At 42.0% G+C, this 21643-nt stretch overlaps 1 protein-coding gene across 2 annotated transcripts in view; it reads left to right on the forward strand.

Annotated features, from left to right (window-relative positions):
- The window catches only part of NDUFS4 (NADH:ubiquinone oxidoreductase subunit S4), a 62627-nt gene that overhangs the window by 30891 nt on the left and 10093 nt on the right, over positions 1–21643 (forward strand). The window lies entirely within an intron of this gene.

A 21643-nucleotide genomic window follows, 5' to 3' on the forward strand; every position in this document is an offset into this window, starting at 1 on the left:
ACTTTAATCATTTTTGTTGCTCTTTCTCCAATTTGTCCACATCCCAAAGTGTGGTTCCCAGAACTGGATACAGTACTCCAGATGAGGTCTTATCAGTGCTGAGTAGAGTGGAAGAATTATGTCTCATATCTTGATTACAACACGCCTGCTAATACATTTCGGAATGATGTTCACTTTTTTTTTGTAACGGTATTACATTTAGTTTGATCCACTATAACCTTCAAGAAGTGATGATGCTCTAATACATTCCCTGTCATGATTATCACTTTCATTTCCTGTGTAGTCCAGATGTTAAGGTATCTTCGATGAATAGCCAAAGCCAAAATAAATATATAAACTAAACAAAGCTAAACAAAATCATGGGTGTTGCATCATATCCTGAATCTCTGGTCAAACTCAGGCTCTGGTGCGTCACCAGCAGGGTTGAGTTCCAAAGGCCTGGCATTTTATCCAATAAGCTTACAGCAAGGGCATTCCATCAGTTCTCAACTGCTAGGATAAATGGCAGCGTGAGAAGGGTTCTGAGACCCTGGGCTGTCACTGACAAGGTCTTTTAGCAGTGGATCTCCCTCAAGTGATGCTTAAAACAATGTAACTGCAAATATAGATGGGACAACATAGTTTGAGCATCATTGCAGAAAGTATGATTAGTATTGCAGAAAGTAAAAAATTCCACTATTGCAACTTACAAGCTTCATTTGTACGGTTGTAAGCCTGTTTAGAGTGTCTGCCCCAAGCAGGCCTTGCATTTGGCATACTACCATTGTACAGTGGGTACCTATTGCATAGTTTTCCAGCAAAGTGCAGTTCTGTAGAAGTAGCTGTCCACAGTTGAAGAGGTGCTGTACCAAAATTTTCATAAAGCTTTTTTCAATGGATAAGACTGGTTGACATCAGTATTGCATAAAATATTTTTAAACAAGAAAATCCATAATATTGCGTGCTTTATACCTTTAAAGAGAACTCATATAACTGTACATAAGTTACAGTAGCACACAAAACAAGAAGTAAAAATACAGGAGACATGGCAAGAGTCTCTGCTAGGTGGACTACAGGTGCTGCACAAGCTACAGGTGCTACACAAATGCTTTCTGTTTATATTAGCACTGTTATGGAGCACAGTGACCTGCTGCGGGATACAGCAGTGCCAAGCCTTGCTTACAGTTGCTATTGTGCTGTGAACGCTTTTTGCATTTTTTTTTTCTTTTTTGTATATAGACAGTGAAATGTGGTACAAGCATGACGAGCTACTTGCAGTGGTGCTTGTAGTGACAAAATCCTGTATGTGGCCAAGCTATTGACATTTCAGCGACTATGCTGAAATGGCTTTGCCCTGTCTATGTTATCAGTTAAGATGTTTTCTTGGAATCAGTTTAGGAGAACTTGTTACTGAAAACTGTCAACAATGGGTCAGTTTCCTTCTGTAGACAGGAATTCAGAGAACTGGCATTTGAAGTAATTGTACATGTAAGTGAATGGGAAGCCAGTGCAAACATGTAAGCACTCACTCCAGTCAGGAGGTAGACAGTTGCATGCCTCACCTGCTGCGACTTTTAAGAGGTCTTTAAGTATACAGCACATTACAACAGTCCAGCCTTGAAATAACAGATGGATGACTACATCAAAGGGGAGTAATAGTGGCAACCTGTTGACCATCCATAGGTGGTAGTGATGACCTGCAGTGATTTTTACTATCTGAGAATACAGGATTAATGATGGATCAATAGGATTCCTAGCATGTGAGCCATTTTGGCATGCATATACTTTCAGTAACCAATTGTAGAAACTATCCCAGTCCACTTCTCTAGAAGCTTGCCCTACCAGCAAGCATCATTTAGCCATGTCAGCTTGTAACCAGTTTACCTTCATTCATTTCCCTGGCTTGGAAAGTAGTGAAAGTATAATTTGGGCTTGATTAAAGAAGACATAGTATGGAGTATATTAAACAATGGTGACACTGCAGCACAAAAAGAAATATGTACCCATATGTGGAAAATGATCATGAAAAGTTAGACGTTTTCAAATGTCTCATATTGTCTAGAGTGCTATAATATAAAGGACACAGCAATAAGAGTTTTAGCACACCCTTAAAAGTTTGGATCATTTTCCAGCAGATCCAAAAAAACTAAAAAATGTCTGGTGGTATAACTACTTCTTGAAAACAAAGCTTGAGTATACTGCAAAGTTAGAGGCCAATCAGTGTGATATCCTTTCTGGAGTTTGTCTTAGACGCTATTTTTGTGAATTGAAAGGAGAGACATTTGGCAAATTACAGCTTTATTAAATATTGGCTTACTGTACTTCCAAGAAGAGGAAATCTTAACTGGAAATTCTCTGAGCAATACTACAGCATTTTACAATGGGGATACAGTGGACATGCTGTATGTTGATTTTCAGAATGCTTTTAACATAGATCGCTTGGGCAGCAGTTGAAACTGCTGCTAACTTTGTGCATTTTACAGTATCTGGTTTTAAGAAAATTAAGGTAATCGTTTAGTCCTTTGTGCTTTCTCCTATACTGCCTCTAATCTGAAAAACTACATCATTATCCACCTTTTAAAATTCTCTTTTGTTGTGATACCTACCAAAACTTGACAACCATTAGGTCACTGGTTTGTTGAGACCGCTGGCTATCATAGTGACTGGTATTATCTCATTATTTCCTTGTACTCTTCATCTGTCTGTATTGCATCATCTGTTGTCGTCTCTTATCTTATACTTTAGTCCCTGCCCCAGAAATATTACAGTCTGTCTTATTTGTATTTGTACAGCGCCTAGCACAATAGAGCCTTGATTCATGACAAGTGCCGCTTGGTACTATAATAATAAAAATAATAATGTTGTAAATGTACACTGGTGACACACTTGATCACCAGAACAAACATTTATTGCTAAAATAGTAATTTATATTAAAATGTTGTTTTGGTTCTCTTTTGGTTCTAGTTGCTGCTAGAAATATCTTAAATACAGCACACATTTATATTTACAGATCATCTAGTATATTGATTGTTAGTTCATTGCATTTCGCTGCCTGGCAATTAAATCCCTCTTTAATTAGAATAACCTATCTCAGTTCAGCCTCTAGTGCTTGCTGCAACTTGCTTTTGTAAGTAATTACTGTTTGATTAAGCATGTAGTGGTGTTAGCAAGCTCAGTTGGCTGATAGTGATATATATGGAGCTTTCTGTAGAATGTCTGCAGGAAACAAGTTATTCACCAGAAGAGAGGATAAGCTTTTTGTAGCTCTGACAGTGCAAGTAAAGAAATTATTGTATCATCCTCTTTTGTAAAGAAGAAAAAAATGGTGTGAACAAGCTTTGAAAAAAAAACAAAACAAATATTGATACATGAATATATTGGTGTTTCTAGGATTAGGATAATTTTCTTTCCTTATGGAAAATATTTATAATGCTAAATTTGCAGAATTTGTAAAGTAGCCCCTAACTTATTCAGAATCAGTTTCTACTGAGCTATCTTGAAACAAATGTACCGTAGTTATGCTGATGCGTTACATTCTCATGTGCATGTTTTTGAGGAGAAGGTAGAGGAATTGGTTTTCTTTCTGAGATCCTTTTCTTGTGGTGCATGGTAGCACTATCTCTGCTAGGTTATTGGAAGGAGGAGTGTCTGAGATTGGTGGTTATACAACCTTCTAACATCTCAAGTGTCTGTTTTGTCTGGACTTCCCTCATGCAGCATTCTTGTGCAAAAATTTCAAGGCTTTAGTCTGAAGCACTGGGTCAAAGGATATGTCTCTTTGAGGGGGAGACAGGAGGGTTTTTGTTTTTGTTCACTGTGTAGTATTTCATTTTACATCAAAGAATACTAGTCTTCTAGAACCTGTGATGGTGGCAGTTTAGTACAGCTTTTTAAAAGACATATACTAAATATGGCAACATTTTACAGTTAAGAGTTTTCATCTTACAAATACTTATTTTGGTTTTATAAGTAAATATGCAAACAGTAATTTGACTATATTGTAAATAATTTAGCCAGCCATATAATTGTCTTAAATTGAAGTCTCAAAAATGAATACTTATGACTCAGTTTTGCTTTTAAAGAATAATTGTGGCTATTTTCACAACTCCAAATGCCAGTGTGACTAGCCAATCCCTTTTCAGAATTGCTTTAAGTAAAGGCCCTGTCCATGTTGCTGTTGCTTGCCCTAATTTACTCTTAAGTATCATTTCCATTCAATATTTGTGTCATAAATATGTGAGGTGTGTGGTAAAAACAGCTCCAGGCCAAACTGCTTCCTATACAGGAAAATCTTGCATAAGGAACAAGAAATTGTTTCCACTCATAATGTTTCCTTTGAATCATTCTGTTGGGCTTGCATGGGAGGAGCATGATTTACCCCTCAGGAACAGAGATTTAAGGGCCTGAAACCTATGTAAATCCCTGTCTCTCTGTATAATGGCTCTGTGCTTCTGCACTAGTTCTGCCAGCTATCTCCACCTCCAAGGTCAATGGCAGAATGGCTATAGTTGCACCAGTATTTTTGGCATTTCTTAGTTACTTTTGAACTACCGTCTCAGGGCTGGTTTCTCACAAAAGGGGCAACCTGTGTATAATGAGGCTGGATGGGTGTGGCAGAGAATATCAGTTTTTCATCTCACAAGTTCTCTCTGTGTGGCTTACGCAGTGTCTATCTTGGTAAGAACATGCTTCAGAGAAATTGCTCCTCCCCTTTTATATGGTTAGTGCCTCTCTTTTTCTTTTTTTTTCCACTCTAAAGTAGAACAGAGCATGTGGCCCAGTGTCTTTATCTTTTTCATGAGAAAACAATCTTCACTGAAGCTGGAAAGAATTGTTACCCTTTTCTGTGATCGTTGGGTAAACAAGTGAGAGAGGGTATGTTACAAGTGATCTCCACTAAGGGCTGACAAAACATGTTGAATGTGGTTTCTGTCTCTCTTAAAGGGGATTAAAATGTGCCGCTAATCATAAAAACTTCCAAGTATCTCCTGTAAAGACGTGTATGATATTACTGTTCTTGCATATGAGGAACTGTTCACTTTTCTTTGCAAACAGTTTAATAAATAATCTTTTATTCACATAAGAGTGTATACATATGTAAGTGATTTTTGCAGTATGGAATAGTTTTGTGTATAATTTGAAATATTTTAAAATGTAGCAGTCTAGAGGTAATAAATCCTATAGGCAAAAACTTCTTTAGATTATCTATAGAAGTAAGGAATCTTCACTTTACATTACTTGTATACATTGTAACATTAAAATATTTCACTTGTAAATGACCAAAAAGTTGTTAATGCAATCATGTCTGTGACTGACTCAAATTCACCTTCAAATCCATTAATTCTGTCTTTCTTATAAGCTAGTAGCTGAATATTGCAGTACTAAAACAGAAATGTATTTTTACCATAATCATGTTTTTCCCAAACTGAACTTTTCATGTTTATAAATGAATTATGTATATACAATTGGTGTAAAATATATTCTTCTGTTTTCATTGTTCTTTACATAGCAATAGAAAATTAAAGGCAAAGATCCTATATATGACATGTCTAACTTCAATACCTGTTAACTTCTTAAACCTAGATTTTTCTCTGTTGCATCACAGAAATTGCATGGAAACAGGATTTATGGCTGTCAGCAACTTGAGAAGGATAAACTCTGAAAAACACAAGTTTCAGAGTAACAGCCGTGTTAGTCTGTATCCGCAAAAAGAAGAACAGGAGTACTTGTGGCACCTTAGAGACTAACAAATTTATTAGAGCATAAGCTTTCGTGGACTACAGCCCAGCATATGCATCCGAAGAAGTGGGCTGTAGTCCACGAAAGCTTATGCTCTAATAAATTTGTTAGTCTCTAAGGTGCCACAAGTACTCCTGTTCTTCTTTTTTCTGAAAAACATAACTCTAACTAAACCGTAGCTTGACCATAAGGCAAACAAGGAATAATCAATAGGCTATATTAGTGCACAAGTTTTAAAGAAATTGCAAAAAGTTTCCAATTGATTGTTTAATTTAGATTAATCATACTGTAAATACGTTTGTTTTATTTTGCAAGATAGTATTCAACTATAGCTTTCATCAGTGATGGTTAAACATTGAAGCTTTGTTTATTTATATGGAGAGAAATGACTAACATGACACAGTCAGAGAATAGAACCTTCTAAAACATGTTAAAAGCTTAAAAGTCCTATACATTAATTAACAAAATACAGTGAAAGTTTAAACTGTTAATAGCTGCAACATCCCTGATGCATAGAACTGCAGTATACTAACACTGTATAACCGTTCTCTATTTTGTACTCTTTTAACTAGGGTAACTGTGTCCATTTTTTTTTTCTTCACTACCTGCTGTATATGGAAATTGTGCACACTGCTTGGCACTAGCTTTCAACATTTAAAAGCTATGCATATTACTGCATGGAAGAATTACATCTCAGATTACAGTTGAGGACAATTTTTAACAATCTGGGGGGGTTCTTATAATTCCTAAAATTTAATAATACCTTTTTAAACAGAGGTACAAAATGCCCCATTCAACACTACTGCAATTTTGTAATTGATTTAGGATTTACTTCCATTCATTGTTCTCTCCCAAATTTTAAGACTGTTTTACATGTAGCAAGGACTTACTACAGCAGTAGGAATTGCTTTCTTTATCGTGAGAGAAGCAAAGAATGAAGAGCACATGTGCCAATAAAGAAGGGTCTTGGTTTACATGGGAGTAAGGTCTTCTGGGAATTATACTTAATTGAAGTGAAACAGTAGTATTTGCTGCTATTGACAATATTGGTCTTTAAAGTTAAAAATATCCATTTTCACTTTTGTTCTCGCTAGCTCCTGTGCACTCACTCAATGCACTACTTTTTGTTTAAATAAGACTTGTGCAAGGACCTGGATAGCTTATTGAATTAAATTCCAAACTTTTGAGTTACGACTTTACACCTAGTTGTTCCACAATTGCATGAATCAAAGTGGTGATTTTAAAAGCATTTCATTATTGTAGAAATATAATAGACTTTAAGGTCAGAAGGGACCATTATGATCATCTAGTCTGACCTCCTGCACAATGCAGGCTACAGAATCTCACCCACCCTGTATCAAATCTGTGTCTGAGCGATTGAAGTCCTCAAATCATGGTTTTAAAGACTTCAAGATGCAGAGAATATTCCTTTGACCATACTCCACACTATATCATCTGACATAAATTAGCATTAAAATTCTCTGATTTTTATAGGTTTAATCTATATAAAATGGAACTACTTTAACATGGTGCAGTATGATTTCTTAGAATCAGTATTTAGAAAAGACCATTTAAGGTCATCTGGTCCATATTTGGAGCAATTTATACTGGTGGATGCCTGGGAATGGATGCGGAAAAGGAAATGCTGTAGGGCTCACTATTGTCCAAAGAGAAACAAAGTAAAGCAAAACCTGCTCAATTTGTCTTGCTTCTGATTTATTTCCTATGAAGTAGTGACTTGATACATTAATATAGTCATGACATCTTAGTAATTTGGTTTTCAGGAGTTTTTATGACTGCTGTTCTAGTCATATGAGAGGGAGATAGTATGTCCTTTTAAAAAAGGAAAAAAAAAAAGTGTGTGTGTGACACCTGTAAACTTCCAGTGGCCATTATATGAGCCAACAATCCTATTACACAAAGTGCTGCTGGACCTTTAATGGAAATAAGTGGTCGAGACCTCAGTTTTGCATCTCATCTGAAAAATGGCATTTTAAGCTAGTGTGTGCTACTGTTATGGTGGGTTACTGGTTAGTATTATCACTTAGGCAAGACTCTCATTTACTGAGTTGCCATAACCACTTCCTGTAGAACCTATTTGTACCTTTTTGCTTTCCTATCTAAGTACTGGTCCAGCCCAATCCGTTTAGTCCATGAGATCTAATAGACGTGCAGCACAAACAATCAGAAGTGCAAGATGAATATTTTGTCTAAAACTCTCAGCCTCAATTGTTGTTATAACTTTGTTAATCTGTAGTGTATACAGAGTTGAAGATTCAGTCAAGGGAAACAGAGCAATGATGTGTATGGCTGCTCCTTCCTGGTCTCTTGCTCTTTTGATTATTTGTGCTTTACTTCTGCTAGACCTTATGGAGTAAGCAGATTGGGCCTGGTCATTGCTTAGATGGCAAACCAACAGGGTATAACTAGGTGCTACAGGAAGTATTGATGGCAATTAAGTAAATTTAAGCTCTCTTCCATCCCGTACCTTTCAGTTTTGATACCGAGAAATAATGTCTTTTGTTACAAATACGGGTGGTAGCAAGATAGCAATGGCATATTGCCAACAATTGCAAATGATAGGAAGCTAGGAAGCAGTATCAAATCACTTCAGCTATGTAACGGTTATCTTCTTCTTCGAGTGATTGTTCACGTCCATTACACATTAGGTGTACGCGCGCCGCGTACACCGACGTTGGAAACTTTTTCCCTTAGCGGCTCCCGGCGGGCCCCCCCCTTCCCGCCAGAGCGGCGCCCCGCTCCAGGGTATATATATCCCTGCCGACCCGACCACTCCAGTTCCTTCTTACCGTCTGTGGCGGCGTTGGAACAACTCTGTCTCTCGTCTGAGAGTGTCCCTTAGCAATAGTCAATTAGAGTTCTAACAGTTATCAGTTAGTTATTGTAGTGTTTAGTCAGTAGTTAACAGCTCATTAGAGTACTTAAAGTTCCTGCTGGGGTTGTTTGTTCAGCCCCGGCACCGGCCCCGGGCGGTGGGGTATGCCACACGCCCAGGGCTTCAAGGCTTGTGCCACGTGCCGTAGGCCCATGCCATTGAGCGACCCCCACGCTTCGTGTCTTCGTTGCCTGGGGGAGGCTCACCAGAAAGAGCGCTGCAAGATCTGTAAGGCTTTTAAGCCCAGAACTAAAAAAGAGAGGGACTTCCGCCTTAAGCAGCTGCTCATGGAGACGGCGTTACAGCCTTCCACTTCGACGGCACCGTCTGCCTCCGTGCGGAGTGCCCCTGCCTCGGTGCGAGAACCGGCGCCGGTGGGTCATCCGAAGACCACGGCACCGACCCAGCGGGGAAATACACGACGCCGATCGTCTTCACCGGCGAAAGTGAAGGGCCAACCTAAGGCCCGAGGTCGCTCCCCGCGCAAGAGGGCGGTACCGGTAAAAACCTCGATACGGCCCCAACACGGACCCCGGTAGTGGCTCCGGCGCCCAAGGGCCCGTCGAGCCCCGGGATGGGCGCATCGAGCGAGGAGGAAGGGCTGGAGGAGCTCGTGGAACAGCCCTCCACTCCGGACACGTTTGAGGCAGCTAAGGACCTCATTGCTTTGTCCGTCGAGGCCCCGGCATGCGCTGAAGGCGCCCCGCCTATGCTGCCGCGCAGAGGCAAGCCGGCGATGGTGCGCCCATCACGGTCGCCGTCCCGGCACCGTTCCAGGGACCGGTCCCGGTCGAGCTCCGCCTCGGTGGACTCCCGGTTGCCCTCGGCACAGGAAGCACCGCAGCAGTCGGGCTTCAGCAAACGGTCGGCACCGACTCAGCAACCAAGCACGAGTCGGCACCGCGAAGCATCGGCGGTTCGTTACCCGAGGCCGACCAGCAGTAGCCGTTCCCGGTCCCGAGATCACCGGTACCGTTCCAGGTCCAGGTCGGCAAGGCACCGTTCCAGATCCTGGTCGCGGAGGCGCTACTCCCCAAGACCAGACCGGCACCATCCGACGGCGCCACCGTGGCCTTCCAGATCGCCGTCAGTGGTCTCGGGGACTGACTCAGACCGATACGGCGGGTATGCCCGTAGGTCACAGGACAGCAGGGACTACGGTCAGTCCCAATGGGGCCAGACGAGCCAATGGCCGTTCTGGACACCCTGGGCCTACCACCAACAAGGGCCCCCATCGAGAGCCTCGAGATCCGGGCCATCCCGGTACCGATCCCGCTCCCCGCGGCACTGCCCGCAATTGTATAGGGAGGCAACGGTCTCTAGACCACCGGAGCGGGAAGGAGTGGACTCGGCACAGAGTACAGTACCGTCCCAATCCCACGCTGCAGGTCAGGCCACAGAGGAACAATTGGCTGACGCAGGTTTACAGGACAATGAGGATGGGCAGAAGGCCCTGACCTCTTCCTCCTCGCCAGATGAGGCGGTAGCGGGCACACTGGTGTCCGGCCCTCCCCCGATTGACCACCGGGCACTCCAAGACCTGCTTCGCCGGGTAGCCCTCAATCTGGGCTTGCAAGCGGAGGAGACTGTAGAGCAGGATGACCCCATGGTCGATATCCTGAGCCCAGAGGGCCCCTCCAGAGTCGCACTCCCCATTATACGGACAGTACAGTCCAACTATAAGACGGTGTGGCAAACACCGGCCTCCAGTGCTCCAACTGCAAAGGGAGTGGAGAGGAAATACTTCGCCCCATCTAGAGGGTTTGACTTCCTCTTTCTGCATCCATCCCCCTGTTCTTTGGTGGTCTCGGCGGTCAATGAAAAGGAGCGGCATGGCCAGCAAGCTCCTGCCCCCAAGGGCAAGGAAGCCAAGAGATTGGACTTCTTCGGGAGAAAAGTCTATTCTTCGGGGGGCCTTCAACTGAGGATCGCCAATCAGCAGGCGATTCTAAACAGACACAATTTTAACTCTTGGGCATCAGTCGCCAAGTTTAAGGACTCCCTCCCCTCTGACGCGCATCAGGAGTTCAAGGCCCTGGTGGATGAGGGAATGGCAGTGGCCAAGACCTCTTTACAGGCCGCGCTAGACTCAGCAGACGCTGCGGCTAGAACAATTGCGTCGGGAGTCGTGATGAGACGTTTGGCGTGGTTGCAGGCTTCAGGTCTCCCGCCGGAGGTGCAGACCACGCTGCAGGACCTCCCGTTTGAAAGTTCGGGCTTGTTTTCCGACCAGACGGATGCCAGGCTACATAGCCTTAAGGACTCCCGAGCGACCCTTAAGTCGTTGGGTATGCACACCCCGGTAACGCAGCGTAAGCCCTTTAAACCCCAACCGCCGCAAAGGCAATACCATCCTCGACCCCGACACGAACCGTACCGCCGTCGAGGCAGGGATAACAGGCGGAGACGTAACAATACGCCTAACCAGGGCCAGAGTCACGGCCAGGGCAAGCCACAGCCAGGAAATAAGCCAGGCTTTTGAAGTTACGCCCGAGGACAGCGTACCACATCCCATTTCGGATCCTTCTCTGTCTTTCAAAGACCGCCTGTCCCATTTCTACCGGGCATGGTCGCGCATAACATCGGACCAATGGGTCCTGCGCACAGTGAAGGCGGGCTATACCCTCCAGTTTTCCTCGCCCCCTCCCTGCCATCCCCCTTCCCCGTCCCTCTTCAGGGACCCTTCTCACGAGCAACTTCTCAAGCAGGAGGTTCAGTCCCTTCTCGCTGCTGGAGCAGTAGAAGAGGTTCCAATAGACCTGAGGGGAAAAGGATTCTGCTCCAGATACTTCCTGATCCCCAAGGCAAAAGGAGGCCTCCGTCCTATTTTGGACCTGCGCGATCTAAACAAGTTTCTGATCAAAGCTCGCTTCCGTATGGTCTCCCTGGGAACTATTATTCCATCCCTGGATCCGGGGGATTGGTATGCTGCCCTCGATATGGAAGACGCCTACTTTCATATCTCAATCAATCCGGCCCACAGACGTTTTCTGCGCTTCGTCGTTGATCAGCGCCACTTCCAGTTTACGGTCCTGCCCTTCGGCCTGGCGTCAGCACCACGAGTGTTCACAAAGTGCATGTCCGTGGTAGCAGCCTTCCTTCGAAAGAGAAGGATGCGTGTATTCCCGTACCTGGACGATTGGCTACTCGCGGGCAGGTCGGAGGCCGAGGTCCGGTCTCACGTGACGCTGGCCCTGCAGACGTTCGACAAGCTCAGCCTCCGGGTCAATGTGCCCAAGTCCACGTTAGTCCCCACACAGAGGCTGGACTTCATAGGTGCAACCCTGGACTCGGTAACCGCACAAGCGAGCCTACCAGAGGCACGGTTCAGGTCAATTCACAGAGCCGTAAGCACAGTCCTAATGTTCCCCACGACAACGGCAAGGTGTTGCATGCAGATTCTGGGGCATATGGCAGCTTGCACACACGTGGTCAGACATGCCCGCCTGAGGCTTCGGCCCCTACAGTTGTGGTTCGCCCATACGCACCGCCCCAACAGAGACCCATTGGATCAGGTAGTCACGATCCCAAACCAGGTGCTCGGCTCGCTACGCTGGTGGCTAGATCACCAACAGGTATGCGAAGGGATCCCCTTCGATGCCCCACAGCCCACTCTGACGTTGGTAACAGACGCATCGGACTTGGGTTGGGGGGCACACCTGGGAGAACTGCGGACCCAAGGGCTGTGGTCCAGAGAAGACAAGCTGCTTCACATCAATCTGAAGGAGCTAAGAGCGGTTCGCCTCGCCTGTCAGACCTTCCGCGCCACCTTAAAAGGTCACAGCGTGACAGTCCTGACGGACAACACTACCGCCATGTTCTATATAAACAAGCAGGGCAGGTCACGATCTTCTCCCCTCTGTCGCGAGGCACTCCAATTATGGAACTTCTGTATAGCCCATGCGATACACCTCATCGCGACGTATCTTCCGGGGATTCAAAACGGCTTAGCAGACCGCCTCAGCCGATCCTACCGAATGCACGAATGGACGCTGAGGCGAGACGTCCTGCATTCGATCTTCCGGAGGTGGGGCTTTCCCCGGGTGGATCTATTCGCCACCAGGGACAACAGCCAATGCCCTCAGTTCTGCTCGTTCCAGAACCTCAGCCGGGGGTCATTAGCAGACGCTTTCATGATTCCATGGGGAGGGAGCCTGGGATATGCCTTCCCTCCATTCCCACTCATACACAAGGTTCTCCTCAAAATCCGCAGGGACAGGGCGATGATCATACTTATCGCCCCGGCCTGGCCACGCCAGCATTGGTTCACGTCCCTGCTGTAGCTGTCAATAGCCGATCCAATCACCCTCCCCCTCCATCGCGACCTAGTCACGCAAGACAAAGGTCGCCTACTCCACCCGAACCTGTCTTCGCTACATTTCACGGCATGGCATCTCTCTGGCTGAATGATGCAGAGCACAGGTGCTCTCACCAAGTCCAGCAAATCCTCCTTAATAGTCGGAAGCCCTCGACAAGAGTGACCTACCTGGCAAAGTGGAAAAGGTTCTCCCACTGGTGTGAGCCTCAACGCATACAGCCTTTACAAGCCTCGGTTCCGTCAATCCTGGACTACCTTCTGCACCTAAAGAATCAAGGGCTTGCGCCCGCCTCTATTAGGGTTCACTTAGCTGCAATCTCGGCCTTCCATCCGGGAGAGTTGGGAGTGTCAGTGTTCTCCAACCCCACAGTGGCCCGATTTCTCAAGGGGCTGGAAAGGGTCTTTCCCTACTCGCGCCCGCCTGTCCCGACGTGGAGTCTGAACCTAGTCTTAACAAGACTCATGAGTTCCCCCTTTGAGCCCCTAGCCACTTGCTCCCTTACGCACCTCTCGTGGAAGGTGGCGTTTCTCGTGGCCATCACTTCGGCCAGAAGGGTATCGGAATTGAGAGCCCTGTCTTCGGAACCACCCTATACAGTGTTCCATAAGGATAAGGTGCAACTGAGGCCGCACCCCAAATTCCTCCCAAAGGTGGTAACACAGTTTCACATGGGGCAGGACATTTGCCTACCGGTGTTTTTTCCTAAACCCCATACGGACCCTCACCACCACAGCCTACATACCCTGGATGTCCGCAGGGCGTTGGCTTTTCACCTGGAACGGACCAGGCCGTTCCGCAGATCGCCCCAGCTGTTTGTTGCTATTGCGGAACGTATGAAAGGCTTGCCTATCTCGTCACAGCGCTTATCGGCATGGATTGTGCATTGTATACGCACTTGTTACGAGTTCGCCAATGTTCCGGCCCCGGAGATCCGGGCCCACTCGACTAGAGCCCAAGCATCCTCAACGGCCTTCTTGGCGCAAGTCCCTATCCAGGAGATCTGTAAGGCAGCCACCTGGTCGTCGGTGCACACGTTCACAGCCCACTACGCGATCCATCATCAGACCAGAGAGGACGCAATGGTCGGTCAGGCCGTGCTACAGTCAGTTGTATCTTGACTCCTACCCGCCTCCAATGGTAAGCTTGGGAATCACCTAATGTGTAATGGACGTGAACAATCACTCAAAGAAGAAAGAACGGTTACTTACCTTCTGTAACTGTTGTTCTTCGAGATGTGTTGTTCACGTCCATTACACTTCCCACCCTCCTTCCCCTCTGTCGGAGTCTCCGGCAAGAAGGAACCGGAGTGGTCGGGTCGGCAGGGATATATATACCCTGGAGCGGGGCGCCGCTCTGGCGGGAAGGGGGGGGGCCCGCCGGCCCGACGGGAGCCGCTAAGGGAAAAAGTTTCCGACGTCCGTGCACGCGGCGCGCGTACACCTAATGTGTAATGGACGTGAACAACACATCTCGAAGAACAACACTTACAGAAGGTAAGTAACCGTTCTTTTCTTTGTGTAAGCCCAAGTAATGTTAAACAATATCCCTGTTTCCATTTATTTGGAAAGTCATAATCCAGAAACTTGGCTATTGTTGTAATTCTTAACCACTACACTTTTTTTGTATTTCATTGTGATATGTTTGTTTTTATCTATCTATCTATACTACATAGTGCATATGTACAATCTAAACCTTTTACAGTACAGAAAAAGGCATATCACTAAATTTGTATTCTACGACTAGTAACAAACATTTTGGTGTGTCTTCTGGCAGAATAAATAAATCTTCTATACATGACACTTCTAGAAAGAATATTCTGTCTATTCTTAATATTATGCTTTGAAACTAATACAGTTTACAAGATGTGTTGTAAGGTGTTCTGCTGTGATTTCCCCACCACCATTAAACATGCTGTTGCATTATTCTAAACTAGAGAATAAATTCTACTCACACTGAAGTCCCAATGGCAAAACTCCAATTGACTTCAGTGGGAGCAAGTTTGGGCTCTCTCTCTTATAGAATACAGGCCTAGTTTTCTATTTTTTCCATACAGTTTCACAGTGATTCTCTTCTTTCCATTCAAGTAGAAACATTCATAACTTCTTCCAGGAATTAGTCAAATCAGGCTGATGCAATTTTTCTTTTTAATTTCACTGAACTTATGAGGCCAGTTTTAACAAAACTGGAAAGCAGAATTATAGGAATTAAAAATGATTTTATTTCAAAATAAAGATTTCATTTCCTTTGCTTTATTCTTGCCACTTTGTGATTCCCGGCAAAAATATATTTGAGCGCGAGATCTCTTTATACCTCATGTGGAAGTATGTGGAACTTACTACTTACATTTCCAGATACTTTATTTTTAATTTCTAAGGGTACATCTACACTACAGCGGGGAGTCGATTTAAGATACGCAAATTCAGCTACGTGAATAGCGTAGCTGAATTCGACGTATTACAGCCGACTTACCCCGTTGTGAGGACGGCGGCAAAATCGACTTCTGCCGCTTTTTGTCGGCGGCGCTTACTACCACCTCCGCTGGTGGAGTTAGAGCGCCGATTCGGGGATCGATTGTCGCGTCCCGACGGGACGCGATAAATCGATCCCCGAGAGGTCGATTTCTACCCGCCGATTCAGGCGGGTAGTATAGACCAGGCCTAAGACACAATTATTCTATCCAGCAACAGACTGAACCCATTATACTTTTTAGTGCTTGCCTTGTCTGATGCTGTTTTGTTGAATATACTTTGATACTTCACTATGAAATTTATCAGGACACTGAGGGAAGCAAAATATTTCTATTTATTTTTATTTTTAGTACTGTCTTTAAACAAATCTTTAAAAAAGAGAGACACTTATGTAAATATCATTTTTGTGACTTTGTCACAGAAAACTAGCTTTTAATATGTACATTTTTGTATGAATATAGTGCAGTGTATAAATAAGGTAGTTTCCTGTGTTCAGATTAAAGCATGAATTTTGAGGGGACACCATTTTACACCCTTCTCTTCCCTTCATGTTTCCCACTTGAGGTGAGAATTAATGTATGGAATTAATGTGGATCTGCAGTCAAATATGTTAATGGATTAGTGGAATGTTTTTAGAATGGTGATCAAACATGCCACTGTTTGCCATTTTATTGCTTTCTCTCAGGACAAAACAACCACAAGTGATATTGACCAAATGGTCCAGGGAAAGGCATGTTATACTCTAGTTTTGGAGTGACTTTGCATGCCAGGTTTTTTTTTTTTTCTGGTGGGACAGAAAACATAGGAACTGTTAGATTGGCATATGCATTGAAAAAGGAGGGGAAAAGGCTGCTCAAAAAAGGAGTGGGTGTTTGCAAGCTTCACTCAGACCAGATAACTCTGCTCAGAGACCTCTTCTGGATGATGACTGCTCCTTTGGCATATGCTGTTAGGTTTTTAATTGCAGTGTAGATGTACCCTATGGCTGGGGCTCAGGCTAAGGGGATGTTTAACTGCAGTGTAGACATTTGGCCTCGGATTGGATCCCAGGCTGTAAGACCCTACAAGGTGGGAGGGTCCCAGAGCTCAGACTGCAGTCAGAGACCAAATGTCAACACCTCAATTAAACAACCCCTTAGCCCAAGCTCCATGAGCCCGAGTCTGCTGGCATGGGCCAGCCACAGGTATGTAATTTCAGTGTAGACATGCACTTAGTGAAATAAAAGATATTACAAGAGGAACATCTATCAAAAACCGATTAGAACCCAACTGAAAACTCCCACACCTCTCAGACATGTTCTCCAGAGTGTCTTTTGTAGATTCATCACTCTTCTTTCTTTACCTGAATATTTTTCACTTTTAACAAAAAAAAAAAAAAAAAGTTTTTAATGTAAACATGAATTAAGAGACTAGTGAACGTATAGACTTTAACTTTTCTGCTATTGTACTGTATTTTTCCTTTAAAATATAATAGTAAAGTCATTCTGCTATGAATATTTAGATGGAGGAACACATTATGGGTTACACATGTTGTCCACAGAATTATTATAGTAATGCAAGAATATTCTCTCTGCCTTAAAGAGAATGTTGTGATCCATGCAATATGGAATTTCCAAAGGGCAAATATCCTCCCCCGTCCCCCCATGTTTATATCTATTAGATAAATGTTTTCTGCCCATATTCAGCTTATTCTACTCCATCTTTCTACTTGTGCTTCACATTGATTTATTTTCTTACATTTGTTTCAAAAGGACCATAATGAATTCCAGAAATGTACATGTTCTCCTCACCTTTATTACAACCCAAACAATTTAAGCACAGTGAATAAAAACTCTTATTTACAGCAGCTACATAATATATGTGATTAAAATTGCCCAATGGCCCGTTTTTGTGTGTTAAGTCATAACTATATTTTGATTGCAATACATTTTCTAAGTTTAAAAGGAAACTATGATTTTATAGCAAAACCTGATGCAATTTATTACTGACCTGTCAAAACATATGAGGGTTGGGGGAAGAACAAACTCTCTTAAACTCCTGTAAAGTGCAGAAAATGTCTATTTATTCCTGTTTTATAACAAGTGTAAACTGTGGAGGTTAAGGAGGTGGAGCAACCGGAAGTAATTACTAAGGCCAGTGGCATTTCTGTGGTTTAATACAGGCAGAAGCTAATTATTCAGTTTTTATTTAAGTGAAATGATGCCAAAAAGGAGGGTCCTGCAGAGCAGCTGCACTCCTTCAGTATTACCCTAATTTACCACAGACAACTGTCACAAACAGAACTTTTAAACTTGATATATAGCCACGAAAGTAAGGAGCCTTTTGTCTGGAGTGCATGCAGAAGAACTCCTTTATACAAATCAACCGGCAGATGACGGACAATGATGAAAATTTGATTCTTTGAAGTCATAATGGTCATTGAAATGTGTGAAATTCTGGTATTGAAAAGAGAGCGGCTAGCAAGACTCTAAATCCTGGGTGGCTGCTGGAAGCTTACTGGGAGGTTTTTCTGCATTTTGACATCAACTTCCCATTGCTTGTTCCCTGCTTCCTTTATTTTAAAAAAAGGGGGAAAAGTTAAACAGTAGATATTTGATAGCAGCATTTCACACAATTTTTTCATGTGTGTATGAGAGTTTTCATAGTGGAGAGATGAAACTTGTGCACACCTGATTCATATGAGCAAAAATTGTAACTTTCATAAATATTAATAATATGTAAAAAAAAAAAAAAAAAATGTTTTGCTCTCCTCCCTTGCCTTATTAGTTTCTTTTTTTTTCCCAAGACTGTCACCTTTGGAGTTTGCCATAATAGTGGGGTACTTTAACAGCCCCCTCAGAAATGAATTAGGTCACCTTCATGATGAATTCTACTTTCATTGACCTTAAGTCTGTGAACCAGTTTTTTCCTCTTTGGATTCTGTAGCTCATCAGTAGGAAATGATACAAGTGTTCAACAGCCTGGATTTTCAATACTACAAATCTTTCTAAGTAGCATAAATTAAAAAGAAACGTCTCTTTGATTTGACAGACATTAAGAATTTTTGAGGGGGGCTAAAAATAGACATTACCAAAGTTTTATGATATGTTGCAACATGCTATCAAAATGCTAAACCTTTTTTAAAGTTATTTTCTTTAAAAAAAAAAATAAAGAAAATATTGTATATTCATCATGCAGTACAAGTCCAAATTTTTTTGAATGGGAGGATAAATAATATCAACTAAAATCTGATCCAGTTTTGCCAGCCTACTTAATTTTAAGCATTGAACAGTTCATCTCTTTAATCTCAAATTTCTCCATTTTTTTTCTACTTTTAATATTTGATACCTTTATCATTTTTTTTAAAAAACCCTAACACTAAGTATACTAATACAAAAGCAAAAATTTGTAAGAAGCACAATATTAAAAAGAATGAGAGCAAATTGAAAATAGCTGTCAAAAACATCTTTGTTTTGGAGAGTTTGTTCACAGGTAATTTCAATGAGAACTTGAACTCAGAACAAAGCACTGAAGACACAGAGAAAGTTCAACTTAGTGCAGCATAGTTCTTTTCAAGTATTATATTGTTTTAATGGAATCTTGGAGCGGGAGCTTTAGCCCATTGAAATGTCGCTTAAAGGACAGGTTCTTCTGTCACTAGCTGGAACTGTGTGGATGAAATGATCACAATAGAGTGTTGTAATGCATTTTAAAAGTGTGAGAAATCAGTTTGTCTAGACTAAGAGTGCGCCTACGGGGAATAGGAATTTTAGAGCTTCTGTGCTCTTTAGGTGTCAAGTATGTGATAGATGCCAAGCCTTTTTATTCCATATCTTTGGCAACAGCTCAGCTATGCTACAGTACCTTACATGTCTACTGCAAGCAAAAACAGTGATTCTATGTCAAGACGACTTGGGCTTCAAAATCCAGAAACTCATTGTCCTAACAACTGTCTGTTCAATTGCCAACTTTAAACTGGGGAAGATATCAATAAACAATTGCTAGATTCCCAGAAGGCATGGAAACTTTAGCTATAATGAATCAAAAGTATGGAGAGCTAGCAACATCATATAGCTATTTTAATGTCTTAAAACAGGCAGTTTTTATTTGCACTTTGAAAAGATCTTCATAGGACGAATCGCATGCTGCTAGAAAAGTTAATTTTATTATTTGAAGCCAATCAAGTGCCCCAAAACTCTGACTTTTTTTTTCTTTCAGATAAACTAGACTGGACATTTATTACAAGAAATTTACAAATACAGTAATCACTGTGTTCTGAGGGCAGCATACTGCAATTTTAAAATCATATTCAACATACGCCAGTATTAAAATTATTACATTATATGCAATACTTCTGTGTTCTTTTTGGTGTGGAGTTTAGGGCTCTAGGGGGAGTTTACTACCATCAAAAGAGAGAATTTTAAAAGTGTCCTTAAGTTTATTGTAATCTCATTTAATATAACACCTTTTTATCCTGAAGGATCCAAAAGCACTTGAAAACTTGATAAGCCATAGATATGGTAAATACAAGAACTCTTTAACCATCATCAAAATCCAGACATCTCTCTGAATCACTGTAGATGAAAAAATTAGTTACAACCAATTTGTGAGTGTCAAAATAAATCACAGTTGCGAAAATGGCAATATTAATGAAATTAAAAATGCTTTTCATTGTGCAGTTTTTGTAACTATCTTTGCACATAGTAGGATCAATATTATTTCATCAACTACAGTGTTCAGTTTTTCTGTCGCTCACACATACTTGCCCCCATGTATATCTGTGTGTGTGTGTGTGTAATGTAACATTAATATATATATAATAAAGTATGGTTTACTACTTCGTTTCTATAAACAGACAAGCCATAACAGTAAAGCCGCACCTAATTTTTACTGCAGATGAAAAAGTATTTGGTTGATTAAACACAAAATTTGTTGCCAACTCAAATAAAAACTTCAAAGTATTTCTTTTTTAAATTGTAGTTTCAGATTTTAGCAGAATTAGAAATGCCAGTCTGTTAAAGTATGTTTTGTGTACGTGTTGCAACATTTAAGTAATTGTTAGTGGTGGTTTTTTAATATCATGGCTAGACTGGTATTCAAAATAAACATTACTTGGGCTTAAGGAAAACACTCATGATTAAGTTGTTAAAATATTTTGACAGTTTGCTTTAGGTATAGTCTGAGCTCAAATTTTACAAGTTGGAAACTTCCTGTGTTTTTCTTTCGTTCTGTTTTAGTTATAAATGCAGGACAAACATTTCACTCTCACTCCCTGATTTAGTTCAGACAAACTGATCTTTCCAAGTTTATTTTGTGAAGTGAAACAAAAAATGAAATTCCTCATTTCTAGGGAGGATCTGGTGACAGCATCAAAAGCTTTTAAGTTTGCCACAGAACAGAATCCTATGAAGTTGGTAGCTGAAGACTTAAACCCAAAATGACTTGTTTGCCTCCTCAATTCAAGTCCTGTCACCACTGGCAAGATTAGTTCAATATGCCCGAAGTTCAGCTGCACATTTCTGGACCTTCACCAGATGAGCATTTGTTCCTGGAGAGAGACAAGGAGACAGTCCAAGAAGCTCCCATTGGCATTAAACTTAAAAGTATCTGAAGTCATGAGGAGTTAGCTGGCTTCTTTCAGCAGCTTTGGATGAAGAATTTGATGATCCACTTTACTCTGTTCAGCAGGTGTCACGGTGCTAGGATGAATTGACATGCTAGTTATATTTAATTGCTGTTTAGTTTTTAAAGTGTGTTCATTTCAGTTATATCCAGAAAAATTACTCTCACCAGTGTCTCTCTCATGAATAGATTGATTCTTTGATGATTATTTTTTGTCTATTTTATTTTTGTTACCTATTAAAAGTTTTGAGTGTCCTCATGGTCTTTATCTAGTGCTTTACTGTTGAGTACAGTTAAATCTGGTTACAAGACAATAGCTTAATTAGCTACAGCATTCTCCTACTAACCTTTTCCACTAAAACTTGTAAACAGTTTTGCTTTTTAAATTATAAAGTTCCTGCAGACTTCTTCCCCTTATAAACAAAAAATATAATCCCAAAACATCAATACAACAAACACTGCATGAGCCTTAATGAGAAATTTCCCAATCAAAAATGTCAAACAGAATATATCTTTAAGTAAAATGAATCATAATATCAGAAACTCATCAAACTGAGCCTGCTGTTTGAGGAAAGATGAATTTACAGGGTATACCTTCATGGTTTTTTTTTGTTTTTTTGTTTTTTTTTTTAATTAAAAAA

Source organism: Trachemys scripta, chromosome 6 (genome assembly GCF_013100865.1).
Source record: "Trachemys scripta elegans isolate TJP31775 chromosome 6, CAS_Tse_1.0, whole genome shotgun sequence".
NCBI lineage: Eukaryota > Metazoa > Chordata > Testudines > Emydidae > Trachemys > Trachemys scripta.